Below are 13,406 nucleotides of genomic sequence, written 5' to 3' on the forward strand. Positions count from 1 at the left end.
TTACCCTCAATCTAATGGGTACTTCATCAGATGAAGAAGTTCTATTGCAAAATTCAATTTGGAACATCCTATTGCAAGGGAAATTGCAAACAATTATACAAACCAAAACTGGGAAGCAGATACTGGATGAATTCAAAACTTTAAACCTCAGAGCAATAAATGGAAGATCTGCTGGAGATAACACCCCCTCCCCCAACAACACATTATTCGACAAAAGTTAATACAATAATAGATTACACCTTCATCTCCCTATCTCTTTTTCAACACATGATTTAATTTCAGATGGACGATGAAGCTGACAGTGATCACTGGCCCCAAGTAATTGTGCTTAAAATAAGCATGCCCAAATTTGAGCGATCTTTGGCTCCTCAGGAATCACTTTTTCACATCAATTTTAAAAGAATTAAGTTTGCAACAGCAGCCGACATTAGCATGCTGGAAAACGCAAGACAGCACCTCAACTCAATGATTGGCTCAAGCGAAGTCGAGAAATGGGAGCACTTTACCCCAACCATGGCAGCATATGCTACCAGAACTAAATTACTGAACTCACAAAAAAATCAATTTACCATACGTTGAGACATCTTCGGCTTAATCCCGCAGATAAAGTGAAACTTGAAATACTACGGAAGCAAAAGGCAATGTTGAAAAAACACAAATGGGAAACTAACGGATCTGTGGGGGACAATATCTGGGCAAAACTACACGCTGACAATAAACAGAGTCATAGTGCAAGATTCTGGAAAACTATAAACCAATTTATACGCCCTTCGCATGATGAAGTTTCTTCTAATATAACAGAAGACGTATGGGCAAGTTATCTTAAGAATCACTTTAATCAAGATACGGAATCTACGACTCTGGAAATAAGAACTGAACATGCTTTACAAAGCGTTATTACTAATAAAGCATTGACAGTAAGAGTTCATACAATCTCTGGCCGAACTGAAGGTCAATTATTATTAATAAATGGCGGTCTGATGGGCATAACCAACACCATTAAGCGACAAATTGGAAAAGGAAGGAGAGAGGGGATGCCCAGTCGGAATGGAATTCTGCCTATCCTATAAGATGCGCACAAATGGGCAGCAGCATTGGAACCACTGTTTATGGAAATAACGTTATTTAACAGACTGCCAGGCTCCTGGAAAGGATCAATTATTTCTCCAATTTTTAAGTCAGGGAATAAGTCACTCCCACTGAACTATCGGTTAGTGGCGCTTATGGATAATGAAGCAAAGTATTTTGCAGAAACACTCTTGGAGAAGCTGCAGGCCTGGGCCAAATAGAATTCTATAATTCCACCTAATCAGACTGGCTTCACCAAAACAGTTGGAACAACCACAAATATTCTAACCATGGCAATGCTAATAGACAAGGCTGAATTAACGAAAATGCCCCTTCATTTCTGATTCATAGATTACAAGGCTGCCTTTGACCTCATAAATCGTAACATCTTATGGTCCAAATTGAGCAGCTGGGGGATCCCAAAGTCTCCATTAAACTTGTTGATCAGCTTCCATACTGACACAGGGGTTCAGATAAAGTTGGGCGATGGGTCACTTCTGTCAAGACACATATTAACTAATAAAGGGCTCAAACAGGGATGCATCTTAGCCCCCACACTGTTCAACTTGTTTTTAGCAGACCTCATCCCGATATTAAACAGCTGTATTTCTCATTCTCCCAGGTTAGATGGGAAAACACAACCGTATCTCCTCTATGCGGAAGATATAGTCGTGATCAACCACACAGAAGTAGGCTTGCAACATCTTGTGAACGCTACTCAGGACTATTCTAAAGTAAATGAACTGACTATAAATCTTGAGACAACAAGGACTATGACTGTTAGCAAAAACAGGAAAAAACCAGCAGCCTGGTTTTGGGGCAGAACCCATATTGAGGATACGTCAGAATATAAATATATAGAAGTGAAGATTGACAAAGGCGGCCACTTCATTGCACAGAAAACCAGCATTAGAGGCAAAGGCCTTGCTTTAGCAATCTCTTTAAAAACATTAAACAATAAATTAACTGGGCCGTCGCTCCTGCCTTTGGCGCAAGTGATACGTGCCAAACTTCTGCCAACAATTGCTTACGGAAGTGACGCGCAGAGAGGAAGAGATGCAAAAACTCTTGATAACACAGTCATAGCTGCATACAGGATTATTCTTGGTCTGCCCAAACATACTTCTCTAGAGCAAATCAGGCTAGAGTTTGGTGTTCAGAAACAGTCTAGGGCAAGACAGGGGGTGTACATAATTACCTGGGACAAAGTGTGGAAATCCAACCAAGGAACTCTAAATAAATATCTATGGAAGGAGTAACAGCAACAATCCACCTCACCAGCTGCCAAATACCTCAAAAGCAGTCTGGCCAAAACTGGTCTAAACCAACTCTGGGATACTCCTATGAACAACTAAACACTTAAAAAATGGACCTGGAAGACAGTTAAATACCTCTCTTGGGTCAAGCATAAGGCATCCCTCCCTAAAAGGTCACATGGCTGGATGACCCTGAACAAGTAATCTTCATCAGCACCTCAGAATTATCTTGACTTGGGTTACGCCAAAACTACTAAAATGAAGGCAGGCTCCTTCTGCCGCCGTCTATGCAGTTCAGCGCCAGAAGATCTGCTGCATCGGTTATGTACTTGTAAGTTGTAAAGAACTCTTGGAAGAACGAAAGCTATTGCTAAAACGCCATTTCAATCAACGTAGGGTATACTCCAGAAGACAAGCAGTTCTTGCCTGTTTTTCACCTAATGGCCCACAGTTGAACTGCAGCCTGCTGAAGTTCATGAGGGTGGTGGAAAAGAAAATGCTGACACCAGAATTATAATCTATTACAAGACAGCATCTAAACAAAACAGCAACTCTATTTATGGAAGTCCTTTTACTTGTTCCCACCGGGGTTGGCACCAAGCACTTTATAAAAACTTTTAAGTACTCTAAAAATTTAGAAGCACCCTTATTGATCTCTGGCATAAGACGTGACGAGAATTAGTGGATTTTAACTAAATAACTCAACCACTAACAGCTGAGCTGAAGCAAAAAAATTGCTTGGCCAGTGGAATGTCTATTAAGTCACAGTATTGATTTTAAAAAGAAGAAAAGATGTCCATTATGAATTTTTTTTAACATTGTATGCAGAATTGTTTTAACCTTGCTGTTTTTGTATTGCAATGGTTTATATTAACTATGCAAAATAAAATGTACCTTACCTTATGTCAGAAGGGCGCAAACTACAACTAAAAGACATGGAGATGAACCACAAGACACAACCAGCGGACGGCATGTCGGCAGGAGGTAATATTCAGCAGAGCCAAGCATTCGGGTGATTGATACCTCTTAAAGAAGCAGACATTTACAGGCAGTTTAGACCTCCTTAACTCCGCCCAGCACATGTGCGGTTCCTTTTAGTAGTCAGCATAAGGAACAAAGGTACTTGCTTCATACGACGTTGCCAGCATCATATTGTCGCCTGACCAGAGTTCAAAATGTTTATTTTTCCAAGGAACTGGTAAAGATGCAAATTGTGACGACATGGTAGCAATTACAGCATCTGACGTAGGCCTGTTGAAACACAGAGTGCCCTAGAGCTGATTATTATTTATACTTCACTTTTCAAACTAAGCATGGTCCCTGGGGGCACTGGTGAATGCGCGTTGCAATCAAGAGTGTTGGCTTCCCAGCAGAGGTGCTGACTCACTTAAGAAAAGAGTTCCATCAAAATGGATGGAAATAGCACTAAGTACTTGGGAAACTGATGAGAGAAAGGACTCAAGGAAATACAAGAAACAGTACGCAAGAGCCAATAGAAACATAGTAAAAAGTAAATGGCAAGCACAGGAACCAATGAAAAGCAAGCAAGGGCATTGAATGTAAGCCCCTTTTAAGATGTATATTGAATACAATAGATTTCTCAAGCACAGTGCAAGCGATGTGCAGACGAAACCTAAAAATCATACTACTTATTCTGAGCAGTCTGCGAGAATACCATTTGCAAACGCTTTAAAATAAATCATTCTTATTAGAATTCAAGAGTACAATATGGCCTTTAAGATGTCATGCTGGTGGAATGCTTTGCTTTCTTGAGTGTGCACCAGTGAAGAATGCCACCCACCTGAAAAGCTTTCTGTACAGTGTCTGACACCCACCACAATGGACTGAATGATGAAATACCCTGGTCCACACTGTAAACAGATAAATATACACACGCACTCCATTCATTCCCAGAGTTGGATTTAGCTCACTTCCGTGAATGTTTAAATAAGCCTTTTTTTACATGTATTTGAGCTATTTGATAACATGTATCCTTTAATTTCTCCACTATGAGGGCTATCTCAATTAACATTAGTGCCGAGAGAGCCTCCATGGTGTAGAGTGAAGCACCTAGCTCCAATATTTCACCATTGTCGAGCATCTACACTTGGCTATGCTCTGTTTTATATACCATTAATTACAAGTTCATGGACTGCCTGACCGGCTTAAATTAGACGTGTTTCTGCTGGTTCGGCTGCCATAATGTCCATGTTTAGTCCATATCTCGTTTGTATGTTAGTAAACACTCGAGTGGCCACCATGGCAACGGCCCGATATCCAATAGTCATTGCCGTTGCCCAAGAACCAATCACGTGGCGTTTTTGCCAACCACGTGGTTATGTCAGCCAATTAGGAATGAGCTCTTATTGAGCTCTTTGGCCAGGGTTCGGCGCCTCCCCAGTTGGATCAGACGCCAACAAGGAAGTACCGACGGAGAGGTAAGCCTGCTCTCCCTTCCTCTCCCTTGCGCGTCTATCGCCATTACACTCTAAGCCTCTGACCGGCTTGTCATCTTACCTGGCAGGCGCGCTCTCTCTCGCTAAGACAAGCTGCCGATCCGAGGCATTGTGCGGTCTTGCGCTGATATCTCAATCATATCGCGATCAAGCCCTTGCACCAGGCTCCCGCATATCTATACTCTGAGGAGCTACCGCTAGCGATCACTTTAACTTTTGGGTGACATTACACAACTTGTTGTAATTATTCACTTATTTTAAATCACGTGTGCAATTTGATGCGAGTGAGCGCAATCTCGCACATTTTGCCCTCCTTTGTAATACTCACCTAAGGGATGTCAATTAGTAGAGTTTTTCTGTACATTTGAATACTAGGTTTTTCCTTTTATTTTTTAGAGCGGTGCTTCACTCTATTCCCTGAGCCACTGCCAGGTGGGGTGAGGCCTTCACTACTTACAAGCTATGGTAAGATGTGACCCCATTGTTGTGGCATATAAACTATATATCCTTACAAGTTATACCGATTACATTACTGTTTTGAATGTTATATGTCAGTGTGTCTAGTTGCACGCAGTCTAAAGTCTATATTTATTAGACGTGGCTTTACTGTGAGGCTGGTGTATGAAGTCAGCATATGCTACATGTAACCCCTGCATGTTTTGACCTTTCAGTGAACAACACAAGCTGTGAGTCCTTGACGAGACGTGTCACTTGGATATTGCAGGTGACCTCTGTACTTGTCTATTATACCCATCTTAGTTGTCACTTATTATTATTTTAGTTTTATGCAGTAGCACTTTATTGTTAACAAGGTCCTGATGAAAGCAAGGACAATTGTGTCCCTTGGTTGCTGAAACATGTCGACCCAGTTCCACTTCTAGACAGTACAAATTTTTTCTAACTGTCTTTAACAATTTTTAACATTGGCAGAGCGAGCACCACTTGAATAAAGTTTGTTCTGTGCTCCCTCATCCAATTTTAGTCATACACACTATTATTGTTTCTTTTCCACCTTTTCTTGCACTGCACTACCCTAGTCACCATACTTTTCGACCACTCACAAACACAGAGTAGTGGCCGATCATATCTCCGTCCGCTCAGTTAAGAGCCCTTATTCCATCTAGGGCTCTCCTTTTACTGAGTTATACATACCTATATGGATGGTTTTGGAAATATCCCAAATGATGAAGGGCGGTATCGAGTGGTGACTGATGGGTGATTCTGACTATCTTTCTAGGTTGTCATTACACACCATCACTTGCAGGTCAGCTTTAGGTGTTCACTGTTTCTTTGTTTGTACTTTGTACATTAGAAGTCCTCACTTTCATGATAAGACCCTCCGGCACTACTTTGTTGTTCCTACACCTTGTAGCCATCACTGTCTTATGTAACAGATCTTGTTCATTGATTTACACATTTATAGGATTTATTGTCATTGTATAATGTGTACATGTGATGTAAAGTGCTCTAACATCCGGCATTGGGATGAGTAGCGCTATAAAAGACATAAAACAAAGTAGTGGTATTTAAATTGTTATTTGTGTAAATACCGGAACAGACTAACACATCTGACATTCTTACAGCGCATGCATATCTCTTTTATAGAGTGAATTGAACAATGTAAAAAACATGCCTCTCTTAAGTATTTATGAAGTAATAACAACAAGCTGTGTGCCTTTATTTCCCCTCCCTTGCATTTGCATCTAGGTGTGAGGCTCAGCTAGCTCCCAGTCAGGATGGTGTAACAAAAATGTGCCTGGTGTTCCCTTAAATTTGTCCTTTCTTTGGTCCCAGCTGGAGTCTGAAATATGAAAGACCCCGCGCCAAATGCACGTTGCTGCTGGAAATGAAAGCAGACCAAGTGCAGGCCAGCTGAACGTGTCTGCTGTCTGAATATGACACCAGGACTAGTTCAGCATATTTCAGTGGGGCCCACTTCTCACAAGGGTGGGGGCATCCAACCTGTAAAAATAGTGGGTGGACGCCCTGTACCCCTCGACTTGTGCCCTGATGGTAATTGTACTAAGTTAATTACACCATCCGTTCAGTGGTGGCTCCTCCACTAAGGCAGGGGAGTGTCGATCCACTGCTCATGCAACAGTGTAAAAAACATAGAATCATAATGATAGAAGTTAATTCAATTATTATCATTTATTTTTTTGGCCAGGTTGGTTGGGGCTATGCTCCGGGAGTAGGAGTGGTTACTGCACACTCCAAAGTGCTCATGACTGCTTGGATGGCCCTCTCGGGCCGCCCCAAGCAGTCATGCGCACTTTGCATGTAGACCACTCCATCCTCTTGTCCCGTGTCAGGGCGGCGGGCATAGGGGGACAAGTATTGGCCTGGGTAGGCTCCTTCCTGGCTGACCGCACCCAGGCTGTCCACCAGGCCGAATTTTCTGCCCCGCCTCGTAGAGTGCAATGCGGCGTCCCTCAGGGCTCCTCTCTTTCCCCCCTCTTATTTAATCTTTACATTTTCCCTCTTATTTTCGCACTGCAACAAATGGAGGTCACAGTTTACAACTATGCTGATGACCTCCAACTTATATTTAATTTCTCCTCCCCCTCATTAGGCATCACTAGCTTCCAGTCCGTCATGCTGTTTATCCGGGATTGGATGAATGCAAACCACCTTAAACTCAACCTGGATAAAACAGAGCTGGCCCTGACTGGCGGCAGTGGTAACCCTTGGTCTCCTTCATTTTGGCCCCCCTCTCTTGGTTTACCCCCAACCCCCTCTCATTCATCAAGACCCTCTGTATCACACTCAATCATCATTTGACACTCCACTCCCACATCAGCTCTGTTGTTTCTTCTTGTTTCTTTACCCTGCGTATTATTAGGAAAGTATCCCGGTTTTTCTCTCCCTCTGCACTCAAACTGATCGCAATGGCCATGGTCTTATCTAAGATCGACTACGGTAACATTATTTATAATGGTGTACCCGCCTATGCACTTCAACGCCTTCAGCTGGTGCCGAACCAGGCAGCTCGCCTTGTACTTGGCCTATCCAAATCTCACCACTCCTCACCCCTCCTCACTGCTCTTCATTGGCTTCCCATCAAACAACGGGCCCTCTTCAAACTTGGTTGCCTTACTTTTCAAGCCCGGGCGGGCACGGTTCCTGCCTTCATCAACTCTGCCATCACTAACTACTGCCCTCCTAGAGATCTACGCTCATCCACCAAAGCCTTACTAGTCACTCCCCGTTTCAAGAAACAAAGATCTGGAGGCCAGAAGTTCTCGGTCCTTGCGCCCACCTTCTGGAACACTCTCCCGCTCCCCATCCGACTCTCCCCCTCCTATATGGAGTTCCGCAAGGCCCTTAAGACCCTATTGTTCCAGCAAGCCTTTAGTCTCTAGTCTCCTGTGTCTTTCCCCGCCCAGGATTCCCTCTAGCGCCAAGAAACTGCTTAGTGAACGTGCGCTCTATAAATTTTTAAAAATTCAAAAAAAATTCAAATTGCATGTTCCTCACCAGGCTGCATAACACAGACTTGTGAGAAACATGCAAACCCTCCCAGGTCCTGTCTGAGTGCTGCGCTATGGTGCACAGACCAAGCACAATGCTGCAATGCAGCGTTGTGATTGGTCAGTGGAGGGATCCTGGGAGTTTCCTTGTTCCAGAGAGACGAGGGATGATATGACGGAGGAGAGGCAGCTGCAGACTAGGCTACATATTGTTTAATGCCCACCCGTCCCCACCTTCCCCTGCCCCTCCACTTTCATTCCCTGCCAGCACCTACTGCGTTCGTTCCCTGAGATTGCATCAAAACAAGTATTGCACCTAGGGAGCTTGTGCGTGGCGCCTGTCAGGAAGACCCCAAAGGCAGGGGTTGCGCACAGGCTTCCCTGCTGAGGAAGTTGATTTCAAGAGCATTGTCAGAAATCCGGGCAATGTATTTCCCTTAATCCAAGTATTATTAAGGCAAATGCTTTGCACAGCTGCTCACAGTGCCCCTAAAAGCAACTTTGTTCAGCTTTCTTTTGTAATTTATGTGGAGCAGTGGTGCAACCTTTAATCCACTGCGCAAGTAGGAAAAACAGGTCGAATTTCACATTTTTCAAATGTCATCCGAATATTTCACTCACACCTATAAATTGTTACAGCTCACACTTGTAGTTTCTTTATGTAAGTACTGATATTAACTCTTGATTGTCCCATGGATAACCTCCTCCTCTAACACATTACTAATATGTCCCTTACCTTGCCTGATGCTTGTTCTGCTTGCCTGCTCTTTTGTAAAGAGTGTCAATATTCACCTATTTATTAACTCTTCCGGTAAACCTACAGTAAGATGCCCATAAATTAGTTAAAACGTCTTCTCTGCATCATGTCAGCAATCTCTGTTTCTTCGTGTGGAGCCTGGGTCCAATTCTATAAGCCATCCGATCGTGTTTCATGATAGCCTTAGCAAGTTTACTTTGTGACTAAAAAATCTCTGTGAGTTAATTATAGCTCTCGACCTTTCGAATATGATTATTAAGAATAATAAAAGACTCGCAGCCTCCCTCTATCATGGCCTTCAAATCATCCCAGACAAACGTAATTTACAAATGTATGTAGCTATTATTGTATTGTAATTGTATTTATATAGCGCTTACTTCCCCTGACGAGGCGTCAAAGCGCTTTTTCCACGAGTAGCACTCTACTCTGGGATCCATAGAGGATTAGTGTTGAATTAGTATGGTGAAACATGCAAGAACATTTTGAGTGGTAGATAGGTTAGTCAGTTATTTGGATTTGGAATGATAGCGTAAGGATAGAGGAAAAAGGTTTGTATTTATATAGCTCTTGTTACCCCTGATGGAGTGTTGATGCACACTATTCAGTAAGCCCATAAAGGATAAGTGGTGAAGTAATATGGTGAAATATGAAGTAATTTCAGTGGTGGATATTAGTCAGTTATTTGGAGTGAGAAGGATAGCGGTGGGATAAAAGGGGAAGAAAGGTTTGCATTCATATAGCACTTGTTACCCCTGATGGGTGTTGAAGCGCTTTTCTGGCGAGTAGCACACCACTCCGAAACCCATAGAGGATTAGTGTTGAAAATTAGTACTGAAAAATATGAAGTAATTTGAGTAGTGGATATGGTATTCAGTTATTTGGGTAATGAAGGGTAGGTGGCGGGATAGAAAAGGGAAAGAGGTTTGTATTTATATAGCGCTTGCTACCCCTGATGGGGCTTTGAAGCGCAAGTAGCGTGCTACTCTGGAACCCATCAGGATTAGTGTTGAATTAGTATGGTGAAACATGAAAGTAGTTTTTGTGGTGGATATGTTAGTCAGTTATTTGGATTGAGAAGGGTTGGGGAGGGGTAGGAAAGAGGGAAGAGTTTAGAAAGGTCTGTTTTAGGGGATCGATATAGTAAAAAAGGTGTCAGATGATGCAAGGAGGGGTAGAGTAGGAGAGAGTCTAGAAAGGGTTATTTTGGGGATCATAGTAGTGGTATGGGGTTTGGGATACATGAGAGAGTGGATGTAGAGGATATATTGATAAATGTATAGGCTGAGAAATAGGGTAGTGCATTGGAAATGTTAAATTAGAAGAAGTGATAAATATATAGATCCATAAGTACATTGAAAGTATATAGCTACATAAAGGAGGTAAGTATATTGGGCAGCATTTCTGGCCCTGGTCCTGGTCAGTCTCGAACAGGCTCAAACAGGCAACTGCCCGTGTCCTCTCAGCCCTTAACAGGTTCAAACAGGCAACTGCCCTTGTCCTCATTGCCCTTAACAAGCTCAAATAATCAACTGCCCTTGTCCTCTCTGCCCTTAGCCTAGACGCCCAGGATGAGACGCCGTAACCCTGGCCTTTTATAACCCTAGTAATCAGGTGACCCCTTCAGCCAATGGGAACCCTAGCCCTAACACTATCCAATCACAACACTAGCCCTAAAATCTAGAACCAATCGGAGACCAGGACTTTACAGCCAATCTTAGCCCTAGTCCAAGCACCCAATCAGTTCAAAAACCCTGATCTCTACGTCCAATATAGGCCCTAGCCCTACCAATATTACCAACCCAAGTCCAAGCAACCAATGGCACAGGAGGCCCTAGTCCCTACTTCCAATAGAAAGCCTAACCCTACTCTTAGCCCACAACTAGTCCAGCAACCAATCACACGAGAAGCCCTAATCGCTACTCCCAATTAAAGCTCTAACTCTATCCCCAGTCCCACCCTACTCCCAACAACCAATAACATAGGAAGACCTAGTCCCTACTTCCAATAGAAATCCTAACCATAGCCCTAGTCCCAACCCTACATTGATTGTATCACAGACACAGAAACCAATCAGAACCCTCAAATACCCAACCAATGAGGACACCAATCCTAATCCAATAGAAACACCAGATACAACCACCAATCAGTGTACACATGTACCAACCACTAGAAGACCATATAGGGTCCCCGCGACATCAGACAAGGTTTACTGGCCAGGGAGTTGTAAGCTGCTTCTCCTGTTCAGAATCTCCTAGGAGACAGACAGGCTCAATCCATACTTTGGACTTCTGCAGGTAAAGGTCTCACTAACTTGAAATCTAACAATACTGTTTGAATAAAACTTTACTCCCTCTCCTGGCCAAAAAACAAAGTGCACTGTCCCTAGTAAATACAGTTTTAACAGCTCACAGAAGCACCCTCTGATGTAGAATATCCCTGTTGCTGGGGGGGAGGGAGGGGGACTGGTTTCACTGGCTTGTGAACACAAAATGGTGGCTGGGGGTACACTGTGTTAACATAAGGTCTTAGCACAGAGCAAAGGAGAAATTTGGAGGGAAAACTGAATTGTCACCAGGAATGAGAGAGATAAACTACAGAGTTTGAACTGCAAATCCCACAATTCAACTCGTTGAATGGAATCAATCATGGGCATGAAAAACGACAAGTTTAAAACACAAAACAGGTGATAAAATATGCAATCACAGGCAGGTTAAAACTACAATTTTAAACTATAACAACCACAGGCAAAGACAGTAATCACAGAAAGGGAAAATCGTTTTTTAAACAACTTTTGTTTTGGGGAAGAGACAGCACTAGTCTGCCTCCTTACCACTTCCTGGACTTTGCCCACTGCAATCTGGGGCACAGGTAGGCTGCAACTCACAAGATGGAGAAGAATGATTTGGGGTGCACCCAGCAAAGCTTTAAGTGGCCTGGGTAGCTGTGAGGGGTGGGCTCATAGTTGCCTGGTAGCTGAATAGCCAATCCCCAGTCCTGGGTCGGCTGGCCTGGTTGTGGGGGCTGGGTAGCTGCTTCTCCTGTTCAGAATCTCATAGGAGACAGACAGGCTCAATCTACACTTTGGACTTCTGCAGGTAAAGGCCTCACTAACTTGAAATCTAACAATACTGTTTAAATAAAACTTTACTCCCTCTCCTGGCCAAAAAACAAAGTGCACAGTCCCTATTGAACACAGTTTAAACAGCTCACAGAAGCACCCTCTGATGTAGAATATCCCTGTTGCTGGAGGGGGGCAGGGTGGCTGGATTCACTGGCTTGTGAACACAAAATGGTGGCTGGGGGTGCACTGTTTTAGCATACAGGTCTTAGCACAGAGCAAAGGAGAAATTTGGAGGGAAAACTGAATTGTCATCAGTAATTAGAGGGATAAACTACAGAGTTTGGACTGGAAATCCCACAATTCAACACGTTAAATGGAAGCAATCATGGGCAGGAAAAACCACAATATTAAAACACAGAACAGGTGAGGAAATATGCAATCACAGGCAGGTCAGAAGAACAATTTTAAACTGTAACAACCACAGGCAAAAGCAGTATTCACAGAAAGAGAACATTTTTAACAACTTTTGTTTTATGGAAAAGACAGCACTAGTCTGCCTCCTTACCACTTCAAAATAGTGAGGGCAGCAGCCCAAAAATGATGCTTGTAAATTGGAAGGATCTTTGTAAATGTATAGATGTGGGTTAAATTGTAGTTTTTATTAGAAACCTTTTTAAAATGTTCTTAAAAATGTTGCATCATTTTACAGCTCGGCAAAAAAATTCTGATGGACATTGAATAAGTTCCTCTTCCTGTTTGTACATAAAGTTTTGTGTTGATACATCGGGAGTGGGGGAGGAAGAGTTTCCATTTGTTAATAACTTTGATACCAATTGATAAATATACACAATATTTGCCGGTCAACACGGTAAACTCAGACCCGGTATCTGAAGTTCCATGCAGATTAATTAGGCTTGCTGCTTGTTGTGCAGAGGCCAATGCGTTGGCCCAAATGTTTTATTGTGCATTTTTCTAAAATTTGTATCTTTTTTTTATACTATCCCATAGCCCGTTTAAAAAGCAGTCCTTTATTTCATGGGATTTTTACTTTAATTCCTTTGTTTCATCCATTACCTTCATGCTAGTCCCAATTGCATGAAGGGAATGCTTATCATCAGGGACCATTTTTAATCTGGGACTGACATGACCATGAAACACAAACAGAAAAGAGCAACACTATACTCATCTACAGAAACAGAGTAAACTCCTGCATCAAGATCGTATAAATACATCAAATCTGAGTTACCAATCGGGTACCAAGTATCTTCCAGTAGTAATTTACTTTAAATGATGTCATCTAGAACAAATTTCTGATTCTGAATTAACTGCTGATTGAAA

Source organism: Lissotriton vulgaris, chromosome 1_1 (genome assembly GCF_964263255.1).
Source record: "Lissotriton vulgaris chromosome 1_1, aLisVul1.2, whole genome shotgun sequence".
NCBI lineage: Eukaryota > Metazoa > Chordata > Amphibia > Caudata > Salamandridae > Lissotriton > Lissotriton vulgaris.